Genomic DNA, 12,969 nt, shown 5'->3' with positions numbered 1-12,969 from the left:
CATATTTCTAACCACCATGGACCTATACAATACATGTCTCCTCATCTGTCATGAAGCGTTAGGTGGGGCAGGCTACTGTTCTGTGTCTTACTGTCTTGATTTATTGACTGGATTCCTTGGATGGACCCAAAACCTGGCTCAATAACAGCCTTGTACAGGATGCTCAACTCAACCTTGTCCATTGCTGCCCTGTCCCTGTGGAGGTGCTTGGGACTGTGCCCTACTGAAGGGCACTGTCCTGCCTGTGCAAGGTCAACCAGCTGGGTCCTGGCTTGTTGTCCTAGACCAGCTCCAGCTCCTCCTTGACAGCATAGGTTCAACATCGCTGTCTATGCCAGCAGAACAGAATGGATGCAAATCTGCAGTGACTCGGTGGCAAAGGTAAAACTAGTTGCAAAATATAAGGGTTTCACTGAAGAACTTGAAATTGCATGTTGGCTAATGCTGCTGTGTGCTGACCAAAGGAACTTTGCTGGAAAAACGTCTGTAAAACAGACCTTTCTGTAGAGCATACTTTGACAAACTTTGTGACTTGCCCATTAGAAGTAACTAAAATTAGAGAAAAGATTAAAGATGCAAGGTAGAAACAACATCTGAAGAGTTCTTTACTGTATAATGTGGGTGAAAGCACTCTCCTTTGGTACCTTAAAGGTGGTTGGTATTGCAGAGCATCCTTACAAAAAGGAGGTGAATCCCAGATGGTGCTTTCAGACCATCTGTATTTGGTGAGATGCTTTTAACAGGCAGATTCTCCCCCTTTTTTTCCATCTGACCTTAAGGGAAAAAACACATTAAAGAGGGATAGTTCTGAGGATGAAGTGTACCTTGCCCAGCAAGACAAGGTTCCTTCTTCACTTGACTTTAAACTCCAGCAATCACAGTTAACTCTTGAAGTAATACTTTAAAGAGAGCTACCAGTCTCTATTAAAACTGAATCTGTCTTTCTTACTCTCTTGAGCTAGACTGTGAATTGTAGACACACCTAAAATCACAAACCGTGGGAATTTGGGAATTTGGAAGACACCTGTGAATCATTGCTCTCCATTCCTGCTGGACAGAGTAAGACTGTAATGTGTGATGGGGAAAAAAACTCCATCTCGCTAAGAAAATACCACTTAGTTGCCAGAACTAAAACATGAATATGCAGGGAACTCGCAATGTGCTACTGGTTGATATAGGGGCAAATAGTGTCAATGTCAAGACCATGCACTTGTTGAAGAAACATCAGAAGCATAAAAGAAAATGTAAATCATTCACACTGTCCAAATCCATGAGCAGCTGTAGGTATCCACTACTGATCTGACTACACCGTCTTGTGACTTATCCTCTGCCACAGGATAGGGAGAATTGCAGCAAAATGAGGGCAAATTCTTTTTTACTTCTGAAAAATATGACATTCAGCATCCAGTTTTCACTTGTGAAAAAAATTATAAAAATGGAAAAGTTAACTGATGAGTCAAACCCCTTCTGGAAAAAATACTGACACAAAATTGCTCTAAATGACATTGGCATACACCAATATTATTGAATTTCAGTTTGCAGGTTGGTTCTGATGTGCCGAATCTTGCTCTGTAGTCATTACTGGTGTTGGCAGAAAGTCCATTTTGGAGTGTGCTCATGTAAACTGTTTTACATGTAAACTGGCCAATCTAATTAAGATCTTTTATAAAATAATAGATATGAGAAATGAAGGTCAACTTCTCAGTTTAAAGCTAGATTTCAAGAGCTTCTGCTCTTTTTTTTCTGTTAAGGGATATTAAGGGATGTCCAGCAACATTTATTGCTGGACACCATAACTTCTCGTCCTTAAAATCATTTTGGTCACCCCTGGTATAAACTGCATTAAACATGTAGCACAGGAACCCTGTCCACATTCTGGAATGTGCACAATGCTGTGTGTACACGAGGTGTGACAAAAAGAAAGCTGTATGACAGGACCGAGTGGCAGCTGTGTCTTCTGAGGTCAGAAATATTTGTTGTGACACAGCTCTAGTTCAAAAAGGGTTATGCTCCTTTCCCCACCAACTTCTTTCTGAACTGATCTGAAAATTCAGATCCTGACCCCTCACTGAGGCTTCGTTTGTCCCTCTTTTGGCAAGGGCAGCCCGTAACAGGGTGACCACTCTGGAGGAACTAGCCAGGAGAACCTCTCTGTGCTGGCATCCTGACAGAGGAGGAAAACCTGAAGCCAATAAGGATGCATCAGTTTTAATCTCCTCTAATCATTGACCTTTCTGCTCAAAACTTTAAGAAGATTGTATTCTATGCTGACGCTATTTCTGATGTGAACATATCCCTTGGATTTGGAAAATAAAACCAAAGTAATTGGATTTGGAAAATGAACTCATTTTCAATAGGTTATTAGAGAAGTCAGAACAGGACTTTCAGGCCTCTAGTGGCTTGTGCTGAACTTGAAATTCAAAACTCTGCATGCCATTACTTATTCCCTGAGCCATACCATGCTGTTAATAAGTTTCCTCTGATGTTTTTGGTTTTGGGAAGAAATTTAGGCAAAAGAAAACTATTTCTGAAACTCTAGTGTGGAAGCTGGCACTGACAGAAGATGGTGTCATGGATGTTGCCTTTCTGTAGCTGTATTTATAAAACGTCCCTATATATCTATCTATTTAAGTGCATTTTGGATCAATTTATATCAATCTGTAGTCCTCCAACAGTCTACTGAGGACTTAGCGACCGAATTTTTCTGGATCTATTTTCTGTTTCCAACTGTTGTAATGCTTTAAAAAGTTAAAAGACCTTGACCTTACTGTGAGTAAAAAGATGTGGTTATGGTAAGGTTATTAGGTGGTCAGCAACAGGAGTGAAGATACTCTCTGTACTGCCGGTGGAAATGTGGTAGTTCCCAAAATAAATTCTTTAAAATCTGGTTTGCATTATGAAACAAATCTAGGAACTTGTGGATATTAGCAGAATACAGCATGATAAATGGAAGCAGTCACAATAAAACAACTGACTATTTGAAAACAAACCTGACTGCAGCTGAAAAGAGAAACATGAGTCCTGCTCACATCCATTTTCCATCTGTTTTATCCCAGCAGAGATGACTACTTTTTGCAGTATCAAGCTAAGACCTGGTCTTTGAAAGTATTCACTGAAAAAAGAATAACTGAAAGAAAATTTCCATTTTCCTAAATATGATACGCTTATTCATGTGAGCCATTCCATGCTGGGTAAGGGTGTGTAAGGGAAGCTCTCCATGCCATGGAAATACCCTGTCATTTTGAAGATTAAGGTCACTAAATAGAAAGCAGAAGGTTACTTACGACAGAAAGACTTTCTGAAAAGGTTCATGACTCACAGGGGGGAACTACTGATTGCCTGAAAGGCCTGAAGAGGCATTAAAAGTCAGAAAGGTCCTTCCCAGTGGCATACTTAACAAAGAGCTATCCTTCCTTCTTTGTGACATGGTGACATTACTTTTTTAATCCACCATAACTGCTCTTTGATGAAAAGGAGAATGGTGACAATACAGCCAATGAACCTGCCTGCTTTTCCAACTGCTATTCAGGAGAAACTATATGTGTTTAGAGAAAGTTGGAGGCCTGAGGTTTTTGAAGGCATAAAACCCAGAGGCAAAATTCTCTCCCAAAAGTTCTTGAAAGGCTCCCAAATATGTCCCAATAGTAATGGTATAATGGCAGAGAGGTAATTTAGTTTCTGTTATGAAGAATTCTTCCTCGGTTGTGAGTACGAAAACATATGCGTGCTATTTAACGACAATGGTATAACACTTGCTACCCACTTATTCACTTAAAACATCACAAACCCAATATTATTTATGGAAGTGGAAAATTCTATTGCCTCTATTCCCATTTAATACCAGCACCTGCATTTCATTTGTGTTGTAGAAAAATATAAGCATACTACTTGTTCCCCAACTTTCTCTCACTTGTTCGGTCTCCACTCCTCCCCACTTTCTCCTTGTGTTTTGAAGCAAGTGCATTCTGAAGACAAGATGATACTTTCAATGACTTAGCCTGATTCTGAATAACGGTCAGAAATAATTGTTAGGAATCAGGTGGCATGCTTAGAAACAAACTTTTTTAGCATTTCTTATGAGGGATTTGGTAGAAGACTGTGTGAAGAAAGTCAGTTATTTTCATGATCCTTTGGAAAATCAATTTTAAAAGGTTCAGTTCTGCACACTCAGTTGATAGTTTTTCCAGCAGAGGGCAAGAAAGTATAGCAGATGAAAATGGTGCTATTTTCCTGGACAGCCACAACGGAAATGTTAAACAGTATAGCCTGAGGAGGGAATGTGAAAGCTAATAACCTTCCCCCTTTTAGGCCATAATGGCTTTTAAACAGCCTTTTACTCTTCAAGGATAGCCATTGAAAGACAAAGTAGGAAAGGAGCAGAGGAGACCACCAGAGCTGCCAACTGGTGTGCCTTGCTTTGTCAGCATGAGTTCCTTCAGCTGAGATGTGATTTCTGCCGTGTGTGAGGGAAAGCTGTGCACAGCATCTTTTCAAACCAGTGCCTGTGCTGACATATAGATCCTCATCTGCTGTTTGGACTAGCTGTGGGATGAGGAGGCACACATCTGCCTATCTGATGCAGGGATCCTGTCCTTCGCAGTCATTGTGGCTGTTAAGTTCAAGCCTGTGGAGTGGGGCTAGCTTGCTCTCCAAGGGGCAAACAAAACTCTTGTTGGCCTCAAATGATAGAAGCTTGAGCTGATGCTCAGTAATAAACATCTGGGATTTTGCATCTAACATGAATGAAGTTATCTTATTGCCACATATGTGTTACTATGATGGGTATGTGTGTGTTAAACTTACACACATGGAAGCATCTACAACTTTCAAATGTTCAGTGGAGTGAGTTTGCAGACTATTCAGTTTAAAACTGCAGACCTCATCTGTTATACAGCAGTGTGTATTTACCAAGGAATTTCTCAACTTTCTTCATACCATTGCACTGACTTAAAAAATGATGTATAGCCTGTCTCTCAACTAGAAAGACCTCAGCCTCTGATGCAAACCTTCTGTTAAGGTCCAAGCTTCGTTTGTGATACTGTTGTTTGCTGTTGATGGCTCCTTATGAATGAAAAACATCTGATTTGGACAAAAACTGCAGCTACCTGTTCTTCCCCCTTGGATTTCCCTAATTTCATTGCAGTAAGTTATATAACTCATAAATAAGCAATCTCATACTCTTATTTTGCTGCCACTGATGGGGCAAATGATTTTTTTCTTATGATAATGGAAGCAGAATCCCAAGGAATAAAACAGCCTTTGATTATCAAAGCTGATCAGGCTGTACTGGGCACAGCCTGAATCCCTAAGAAGAATGGAAGTGATTCAAACACTATAAAAAGCTATTTCATGTGCTAATAATAGTAACAAAAACAAAATCATGCTGGTTGAATGCCAAAATTAGGAGTACATTAGTAAAAATATGCTATTTTAGTAATAATTATCTGTTTAAAGTGTAGCAAATCATTTTGAACCAATGCAGTATTTATCTAGGAGGAAGCCATATGCCGGTTTTCATAAAGGTAGTTTCACTTCTTTGTGGTTGTTAGTTATGGCTACACTACAAGTCAAAAGTTTCTACATCATTTGATTTAACTTTCTAAAATCAGATTCTGTTTATTCAGACAGAAATACGTATTTCACAATAAAACTGACATAAGAGTACAGTTAACTTTGTAGTTCTGGTCAATGTAAAAGACTTAATAGTGACCAATGGTTCTGTGGTCTTTTCTGCAATACGGAAAAGTCATATTTGACATTTAAAAAAATGAACATTTGTACTTTGAGTTTCTCTTTTCTTTTGCTTCATGTATTGTCTCAAGTACTTTTGATTTCTTTATCCTAGCAAGATACAATGATCAATTTATGGCTAAAGATCTGTTCAGTTTTTGGTATCTGAAAAGACATTAGTATTTTGAAAGGGGGCTGTGGACAGAACAAGCATGCTCTAAAAAGTTACCCTTATTCTGTCTAGTGTTTGTTCCCTATACTGTTTTTCCCCATGTCACTGTAGCTTGGTTGTATATAAACCCAGATTTTTTGATGTTGTGTGCTATGCTTTTAAGCAAACTCTTTTAAGGGGAATTTTTCATGCAGAAATCCATTGAGCTGCAGAGGTATTTCCCTGATGCACAATAAATTAGGTATTTCATGTATTCCTGATATAAAGGACACAATTCTTTCTTTGGAACTGTGCAGGGCTGACAGCAGTGGCTTCAGTGACTTGTACTGAGCAGAAAAGTCGACTCACTATGCCATCAGTTGGCAGTAAATGATCAGAAGTGGAAACTGCTCTCTCATTTCAACCACTGGTCTTTCCACAAGGTTGTGGTGGGGTGGCTTGTAGGAAGAGGAGCTGCAGACCAAGAAAGCATCCTGGAAACTGCAATGAGCATTTCATATCCTGAAAATAAATGTACAAACCATTGGCAGCTGTTTGATAGTCCTGGCAGAGGATCCTCAACAGCACCTCCCACTACCAGCTGAGGTGGTTGTATTTTAGGGGCTGAAATTAAGATGAGACAGATTGTGTCTGAAAGTGATGTTTCTCTCTGCTGACTGTAGGCAGCCTTTGTCACCTTCAGACCTAGAGTCCTGCTTCAGACCTCTGTGACTGATCAAATCAATCGCACTCTAAGGAGACTCTTAATAGGTCTGACTCTGTCAGGGCATCTACTATGTAATTATCTACATTGGGCTTATAGCAGTAGTCTTAAAAACCCTTTTCTTCCATCCATTTTTCTGCTACAATGCTCTTATACACCATTCCTTATTTTTTGCTATTTAGCTAGAATTTAATTTCTGGAAGTGTGTTCTAAGTAGACATTTATCAAAACTCACTTGAAATCCAGTTCTTGGAGCACTTACAATGAAAAAGTCTGTAAAATGTACACCCGTGAACAGTTGCAGCAAAACAAAAGAAGTTTCTTTTTCTTAAACTGAACTTAAAACTCATTTAGGATTCTGTCAGGAAAAAAGAGGCTATGACTTTTCTCCCATCATCTCTCGCAGTCCTTTCTCCTCCAAGCACCAGTTTTTTTCTGCAATCCAGATTACTTTATTAAAGAAATAAACCTGTGTCTTTTAGTCAAAGTTCTTGTTTTTTTTCTTCCCTGACCTTCAATACCCAAATTAATTTGAAATAGGATGGTTTTTTGTCAAAATTACACTTTTAATATAAAGAAAATGCAAGTTGTATTTTTTTTTTTTATATTTTGAATGAAAAAATGGTAACAAAACTCTATGTTCTTGCCTCAGATTTTCTGAAGTGATAATGAAAACTCTTGAAGAAATTCATGGCAAAAGTTGCAATACTAATATATTTGCATTACACTAATAGTCATATCCATTTTTTAAAGGACAGTTAATACAGAATCACAGAATATTTTTGGTTGGATGGGACCTTTGAGATCATTGAGTCCAACCAACAAAAAAAAAAAAAAGAAACACCACCCCACCCAAAAAATCCCAGAACACCAAAACCAAACCAAAACAAATGCCCACACCCCACCCCATACACAAGCAGACACAAACCAACAATCTCGGGCACTAGAGCATGCCCTGCAGCGCCATGTCTACACATTTCTTAAATATCTCCAGGGATGGTGACTCCACCACCTCCCTGGGCAGGCTGCTCCAGTGCCTGACCACTCTCTCAGTAAAGTAATTCTTCCTAATACCTAATCTAAACCTCCCCTGCCGCAGCTTCATACCATTTCCTCTGGTCCTGTCATTATTCCCTTGGGAGAAGAGGCCAACACCCACCTCTCCATACCCTCCTTTCAGGTAGTTGTAGAGGGCAATGAGGTCTCCCCTCAGCCTCCTCTTCTCCAAACTAAACATGCCCAAAGTTATGGGCATACCTGAAGTTATGCAGTCAAATTCTGTTCTCATTGAACTTTGCATAAAGCTAGAATAATGTCATTGATTTAATTTCATTGAATTTTCTGACTGGAAGTGAGGTTGTAATTCAAATTAAAGTGCAACAGAAGATGGGCTTGAATATCTGGTTCTTGAAGTACCGTGGAATGAAGGACAGACACCCTAACAGCCAAACATCTATTTTTAAAAAGTTATTATTCTGGCATGAATCAGATAATGGTTTCTCTGTGAAAGCTGTGGTAGTTTAGAACCGTTTTGTCTTTCATAACCATTGTATCATAATACTTTTCAAAACTAATTGGGTGAATGGTAGTTGTCCTGCTGTTTTCTGATCCATCAGTGCCTGGCTTTTTACTTGGAAATTTATTCTGTCTATGCTATTGTTACTTCCAATTCTCATCAAAAATGGAGAATGGGGTACACAGCACTTTTTTTCCTGTAACATTCATGACAGTGTCTACCATATGTTCTCCCTACATTTTTGTAAATACATTATGAGAACATAAGCGTATTATTCCCTAACTCTTAAGCCAACACTTGTCTGCGATGTCTGTAAAGGATGCTATCTCTTGTGACAGTATAAAGATCCTCTGAATGCAATTAAAATTATTCTGAATGTTTTGGGGTGTTAGAACTTCATGCACTATTGAGAACTGATTCCCAGGGGTCTCTTTGTGTCTTGATGTGACAAGTGGTGCTCCTCAGGGATCGGTATAGGGACCAGTACTGTTTAACATCTGTTTGTGACATGGACAGTGGGATAGAGTGCACCCTCAGCAAGTTTGCCAATGACACCAAGCTGTGTGGTGTGGTTGACATGCTGGAGGGAAGGGATGCCATCCAGAGGGACCTGGACAGGCTTGAGAGGTGGGCCCATGCAAACCTCACGAAGTTCAACCAGTCAAGTGCAAGGTCCTGCACCTGGGTTGGGGCAATCCCAAGCACAAATACAGGCTGGGTAGAGAATGGATTGACAGCAGCCCTGAGGAGGAGGAGGACTTGAGGGTCTTGGTGGATGAGAAGTTCAACATGAGCTGACAATGTCCACTCACAGCCCAGAAAGTCAATGGGATCCTGGGCTGTCTCAAAAAGAAGTGTGGCCAGCAGGGCGAGGGAGCTGACTCTGCCCCTCTACTCTGCTCTCGTGAGACTCTTCCTGCAGTACTGTGTCCAGTGCTGTGGCCCTCAACATAAGAAGGACATGGACTTGTTGGAGAGGGTCCAAAGGAGGGCCACAAAGATGATCAGAGGCTGGAACATTTCTCCTATGAAGACAGGCTGAGAGACTTGGGATTGTTCAGCCTGGAGAAAAGAAGTCTCCAGGGAGACCTTATAGCAGCCTTCCAATACCTAAAGGGGGCCTACAGGAGAGATGGGGAGGGACTCTTTATGAGGAGTGTAGCAATAGAACTAGGGGTAACGGTTTTAAAACAAAAAAGGGTAGATTTACATTAGACATTAGAAGAAATCCTTTATTGTGAGGGTGGTGAGACACTGGAACAAGTTGCCCAGAGAAGTTGTGGATGCCCCTTCCCTGGAAGCATTAAAGACCAGCCTGGATTGGGCTTTGAGCAACCTGGTCTATTGGGAGGTGTCAGGGAGTTGGAATTAGATGATCTTTGAGGTCCCTTCCAACTCTAACCATTCTGTGATTCTGTGAAAATTAGAGTGTATACAGATCACAGGTAATCATATTAGCTGATACTCAAGTATCCAGGATGTACGATCCTTGGAGAAGTCACCTAATATTGTGATTAGGTCTATGCAGTAGATATATAAACGACTTCCTAATCCTTTGCTCTTGGGCATACTAAGAACCTGTTCAAATATTTCTCTTCTTTTGACTGTATTTTTTATATTTAAATTTTAAATTTAAACATGTGTCTCATGCCAAAATGTTCTTTAGTGAATGCTGGGCACTTAGTTCCTTTGTGTGTTCTTTGAGAACCTCAGCCTTTGTAATCTCTAAATTAAAATGGAAAAAAAAATGGAATATATATTTTTTCAAAGATTGTTACAAACATTCAAAAAGTTGGTATGGATATCAGCAATAGCCGTAGAGCAAGCAGATCTAACTTTTAACTTTGGGGCTGTGGATAAACGCATTAAAAAAACCCCAAACCCAAGCCCTTAATTTATGGTTGCAAGCTTGATGAAGTCAGTAATATTACACAACATAGGATGACATAATATGTAGCGATTTGTAAGGACAGTGATAGTTTTCTTGTGTCCTGCATGCAACCAAATTGCAAAGAATACTTAAATACCAAAAGCTGATCTGTTCCATGTGTTAGAGGGGTTTACATTGACAAGAAGTTGCATGTTTTTTAGAAGATTTGAATGACAGATTCACATCTGGGTAATCCAATGTGTGGCTGAAGTGGTCCAGGTTATGAACCTGCACAAGCAAAGAGGCGTGTGGAAGGGACGAGTCATGTAATGCTGGTGATCCTTCAGCAAGTGCTGTAAATTTCAGACTGTGGACAGGAGTTGGTATCTCAAACACAGACTGGTACCATGGAGTGCAGTTAAAAGTCGAGAGTAACTGATAGATTTGTGTGAGTAACCTTTTGTAATGCCTCTTTAGAAAGGAGATCCTAATTGTTTCTCTTTGATGCTCTTTTCTATCAAGGTTTGCCTTTGTGGATGTTTGTACTGGCAAGGGTAATTCACTATTTATGGTATGCAGAATTCATTAACATTAGTTTCTGTACTGTGTTTTTTAATCACCAGCAACATGTGTTACTGCGTACAAATTTGCATCTGTTATGCCTGTCATTCTGAAGTGGGTTAGCAACTAAGACACTTTTAAAATGAGTTAAAGCCACATCAGTGTACGAGTGAGGAAATCAGATTTAACTGATGATGTGCCACACTCACAGACACACTCCTCTGGCCACAAGAGTGGATTCACTGGGAGACCTTTGCTGACTTTTTCAGTCTGTTTCATATTTGTCTAAAACACCCATCAGCATTTTGGTTGGCAATGTGTCTGGCCTAAAAATGGAGAGGAATAGGATTACGTGTCTAGGCAGCTTTGACCATATGAGTCTGAGGAACCTCTTAGAGCCATTATTGTTCTCTAAACTGAGCAGAATTATATCCTTCTGTGATCAAATGGATTTTAGAAAAAGAAGAATTTTTTAGTGTAATTTTTTTTCTGGGAATGTTTGTAGCCTCTGCTTTGGCAGTAGCTTGGCACGAAAACATAACTGATGTGGCAAATATCTGTTATATGTTCTTTGTCTTTTGGCAGAATTATAGAATAATTTAAGTTGGAAAGGACCTCTGAAAATAAGCTAGTCTAACCTCCTGGTCAAAACAGGACTGATTTTGAAGCTAGACCAGGCTGCTCAGGGCTTCTGTCCAGGCAAAATTTAAATGTTTCCAAGGATGGAGGTTCCACAGACTTGCTGTGCAATCTGGTCCAGTGCTTGATCACTGTCAGAGGGTCAATTTTTCACTAATATATAATCAGAATTTCTGGGGTTGCAGCTTGTGTCTTCTGCCCCATGTCATGTCGTGTGCACCTCCGTCTCTGTTGCTCCACATACTCCCATCAGGTAGTGGTATAAAAAATATACAACACCTAATGCAACCCAGGAGGCTGTCATCGTTCGTTGCTTGGAAAGAGTGCTTTGCTGGTTCACATTCAGCTTTTTGTCCACCAGGACACCCAGGACTGTTCCCAAAAAGTTCATTTCTATGTACTGCTATATGCAGTAGAAAAATGTACTGAGAGGAAAAAGTGGAATTTGGATCTCAAGTTTAGGTAACTAAATCTGTAAGCTAATTTTGCAGGCATTCTCTCCAGGGTCTTCCTAGAGAGAGGCTCCTGTTCTGAATTGTCCTTTGGAAGAGCCTCCTCCATATAAAGAAAGTTTGAGCAGAAACCCTGCTTAGCTCTGGCAATGAAGATAGGTGCCTAAAATTGGATGGCTGATGAACCCAACTTCATGTTAGGTTGAAATGAAATAGATTACCAAAGTGTATTAATATTTTATTTTTAAAGGTAGTGTGATTGTACATTGGGTATATGTGCAAGATTTTAGAGAATCTGGGTTGCAGCTTCAAATCAGAAATGTTTTAGGTTTTATTTCTGGCAGACAAGGAGTGTCTAGTAAAAGTGTACTGGAATACTATATTTATAAGCTTTGTTTTATAGGATCTTTTTTCCCTTACTTTTGTTGGAATTGGGAGCAATATTTTTATATTTTCCATTAAGTGTTTTAACTAAAGCTAAGCCTGGAAATTTGACAAATAAAATAAAGTGTATAAAAAAAATCTTGTTTTAAAGAAATCAAGCTAGATTGTATTTGGAAAAAAAAAGGCTTATACTGTAAAAGGCTCTAGGTATCAAAACAGTATTTAGAGTCCAAAGTATACAGAAGAAAAGGTGTTTTAAATGAGTATTTAATGAATAATAAGCTGCTGAAGCACTAGTTATTGCTGGCATTAGCTGCAAGGAAATGAAAACTAAGTGCTAAAAGGAGAAAGATATCTCTTTTATGAATGATAGTGTTTTGAGAAAAAGAAAGTTAAAATTTGAAACCTTGATTGTAAAACAACATATAGCAGCATGAGGCTTTACAGGCCCTTTCTATTTCAATTAATTCCTTCACATTTCACAAAACAGAAAGATGGGAAAACAAATGGTGTCTTATAGCTGTCAAGCTGTGTGGTAAACATTTCAGAGCTCATGTCTTGAAAGGTGAACAAGTATTCTACTTACTTTTTCATCTTCATTTACAATTCAGAGTGATGCTACTCCTCTGGTGATTTTTCCTTTTACTTGCTAATAAATTTCCTCTGGTAGCATTTGGTCTTCAGTGCCCTTTTCTTCCTGCCTTAATGTTCCAGAGCTTTCTTGTGAGCCATGAAAGCTAGATATGTTTCTTCTCCAACTTCTGAAATAGTGTGGTGAATATTTACTTATTCGGATCGATTTTTCCTCTCCAGTAGTCATATACACTGTGAAGATGTATTAATAATGTAAGGAAGTAAAGCAAGGCTAGTCCAGTGAGCAGTATGTATTCCTGAGTATCTATATCCCAAGTGATAGAGAAGCCAACAAGGAGAGGTGCTCTA

The sequence above is a fragment of the Numenius arquata genome, chromosome 1, assembly GCF_964106895.1.
Source record: "Numenius arquata chromosome 1, bNumArq3.hap1.1, whole genome shotgun sequence".
NCBI classification, from domain to species: Eukaryota; Metazoa; Chordata; class Aves; order Charadriiformes; family Scolopacidae; genus Numenius; species Numenius arquata.
This window is presented reverse-complemented; position numbering follows the sequence as displayed.